Source organism: Hipposideros armiger, unplaced genomic scaffold (assembly GCF_001890085.2).
Source record: "Hipposideros armiger isolate ML-2016 unplaced genomic scaffold, ASM189008v1 scaffold_860, whole genome shotgun sequence".
NCBI classification, from domain to species: Eukaryota; Metazoa; Chordata; class Mammalia; order Chiroptera; family Hipposideridae; genus Hipposideros; species Hipposideros armiger.
In genome coordinates, this window is record NW_017732210.1 from 204,572 (window position 1) to 207,991 (window position 3,420).

General features: G+C 36.7%; 1 protein-coding gene across 3 annotated transcripts in view; it reads left to right on the plus strand.

Annotated features, from left to right (window-relative positions):
- The window catches only part of AZIN1 (antizyme inhibitor 1), a 34,584-nt gene that overhangs the window by 16,167 nt on the left and 14,997 nt on the right, over window positions 1-3,420 (plus strand). The window lies entirely within an intron of this gene.

Consider the following 3,420-nt stretch of genomic DNA (forward strand, 5'->3'; position numbering starts at 1 on the left):
GAGGGCAGTGTCACTGGCCTTCATATGTGGGATCCGAACCGGGGCCCTCTGGCGTCCCAAGCCAATTCTTAACCATCGCGCCACTCGGCCGGCCCTGTTTTGTTTTTAAGCTGAGCTATCCTGCCACCCATTGGCAGCTCAGCTTGGGCCGTGAATCGAACCGGTGACGCTGTTGCTCAAAGCTTGCACCCTTGAGCAAGCTCTTAACCAACTGAGCCATTCGGCTGGCTTGGACCATGTTTTTCAACACACTTCAAGGGAGTTTATTGCTGTTACCACCATTCCTAAGTTTAAAGAATTGTGAAGTCCTTCCTTGTCCACCTGTTTCTGAGCATCTACTCTGGGGTAGGAATTATGGGAATGTCAAAACTTTCAGGGAGCATCTAAGAAGATAAGCTGAGATAGAACTCACTTATTTCCACATTCACCGTCTGTTAAATATAGGCTTTATTAGTGTTGGTTTTCATCAACTTATTATAGTGCTCGGTATAAGGAAATCAAGTAATACTACATTACTATTATACATCTGTTTTAAATGGTTTAAGTGTGGTAGTCCATTAAACCTTTTTGTCATTTTCCTATTAGTCCTTTTGTGAATCAGCTAGGGATTGGTAAACTAACCCTATGGTTACTTCTGAATTGAGAGTTCCATTTCAATGATAGTAGTCACTCCACAAGCGCTGTATCTTTCTTTTAGAGCATGGAACGCTTTCTAATATTTTTTTTATTCATGTTGGTAGTACCATTATTTGTCAAATGTTTTAGTTTGACCCTCAGTTAATGTTTTAAAATTATTTCATTTCTACAAAAGTCAGAGTAGACAGAAAGCAGATCAACAGTTGCGTGAGGTGGAGTTGGGGATTTACTGCAAAAGGGACATGAGGGAACTTGATGGTATACACATTTGTCAAAATTGGATGCACATTATTGCATATAAACTGTTGATAAGGTGGATAAAAAAAGGAAAAAATAATTTCAATTTTGGGATTTACCTGAGAATTAGTCAAGATACAGAAGGAACAAGGTTAAACTGTAGAAAACAGTCATATGAAGAAAGGTTAAAAGGCTATGAATGAGTAGGTATGATAGTATGTTGTTATATATTTGATTAACTTAGTTTATTAACAATTATGGCAATTTATGTCTGAGAAATGGTTAATCGATAATGGGGAAGTTATAAAGCTCTATCAAAGAAACTGATAGTTGTGTTGGATTTCCAGAGAAGGATCCTGTGTTTTCTAGGGATATGGGATGCTGGGGACACAGGTTTTTCGTTTTATTGGAAATAATAATTTCATCAACATCTCTTAAAACAGCGGTTCTCAACCTTCCTAATGTCATGACCCTTTAATAGAGTTCCTCATGTTGTGGTGACTCCCAACCATAAAATTATTTTCATTGCTACTCTATAAATAACTGTAGTTTTGCTACTATTATGAATTGTAATGTAAATATCTTTTTGTTTTCCGATGGTCTTAGGCGACCCCTGTGAAAGGGTTGTTCGACCCCCAAAAGGGGTCGCAACCCACAGGTTGAGAACCACCGTCTTAAAAGTTACCATAATTAGCTCTGTGCCTCAGTGTATTCAACAGTAAAATGGGGCTACTACTTAACATAGTGGTTTTAAAGGTTAAAAGAATTAATATTGTATAGATGATATACTTAGAATAGTGCTTGGCACACTGCTATAAAAAATGTCTGTTAGATTTAAGCTCATTTAGCAGACAGTGAGAGTTGAACTCTTTAGATTATGTAGATTGAAAATACTGTAGTTAGCGGGGAAGTCTTTATCCCTGTGACCATACATTAGAACAAGCTTTCTGAAGAATGTGGGCATTCAGCAGGTACGCCTGGATGGAATGGGCCTGATGTTTTTATAAGTATTGAGGAATCTGATGTTAGAGGACAATTACCCTTTCTGTAAGCACTATAGCTATAGGAAATTGAGATTGATCTTGTCCTGACTTTAAAAGCTAGACTTCTTGAATTTAGCAGCAGTCAGTGGTCCATAATTGATAACCCAAGGTCCCCAAGTAAGTACTACATATATAGTAGGATATACTTAGGAGAGAGACATTAGGTTAAAGATCTTGATTAAATTGTTTTTCATCATCAATAGAATAAATGAGAGCTGTTTTGCCAGAAAGTTGTGATGCAACTTAACAGGAAGTTCCTACCATACTCTTTTTACAATTAAATATTTGCATTGCTTAAAATAAACATGTATCCTCAGGCCCAAAATGTCTACTTTCTAGGCACCAATTTACACCAGTCTTGGTTTACAAACTTGAGGGAATGTCCAGGCTACCACTTGATTACTGCATAAGTATTAAGTCCCATGATCTATGCTTAAGTTAACTCCTTTGGCAAAATAAAAATATCCTCAACTTTTCAGTTTCTACCATTTCATGAAGGAAGACTGATGAGCTAAACTGAATGTAATTGACTTTTTGGGAAAGAAGTTAGCATTTTAAAAGATAAGACAAAGTGTTTATATTTCATGAAATTTAACTAGTATTATGGCTTATTGATGAGTTTGGTGCAACCAAAAAGCTGACACTTTGGGAAACATTGAAATGGTGTATACTTTTAGGATGAGGGATATCACCCATGGTGAACACTAGTGTAGAGAACAGGGTTTGAGGGACGGAAAGAAGGCATCAAAGACACAGGAAAGGTTGTGCAAGTGTTAAGATAGGTTGCCGTTGTTAACTGTGGCAAGTAGAAATCAATGAGTAAGTATCCTGTCTGGAAGACTTAGTTTGTTTATGGACTTGATGTTAAAAGAAATTCTTGCCTAAAGAAACATAAAGACTAGTGAATTAAACAAAAAGGGGTAAACCTTCATGTCTGTCTGTGATGCTCCACAGGAGAATGGGAGATGTCGGTGAGGGAAAAGGGTTCTTTGATTGGAGAGGGGTTGGATTTAGTCAGATTCCTTTTAAAAAGCAGTTCTAGTAAATGGTTTAGGATGTACAGGTAACTAGCTTATACCTAGTATCAAATTACCACGGCATTTTTATGTTTATAGCAATTAATTTAATTTTAGCTCTATTCTGAGCCAACACTTAAATGTGTTGTTGGTTTTTTAAATTCATATGCTATACAATTTTTAACCACAACTTTTCAAGAAAGTTAAGATAGTTAACTTTAGAAAAATTGACCTGGGATCACCCAGCTATTAAATAATATATCAGGTTTTGACTTCTAGCTTAGTTAATGTTTTCACCAAATCACCCCACCTCATAAGAGACATAACACTGCTAACTTGACCTACATAGGCAATCTGTAACAAAGCAACAGATTGTCCCCTAAAGTCACTTTGCACCCCCACCTATTCCTATTAACTTTCATTTCTTGAATTTTTTTTTTTTTTTAAGATTTTATTGGGGAATTGGGGGAGGGGGAACAGACAAGTTG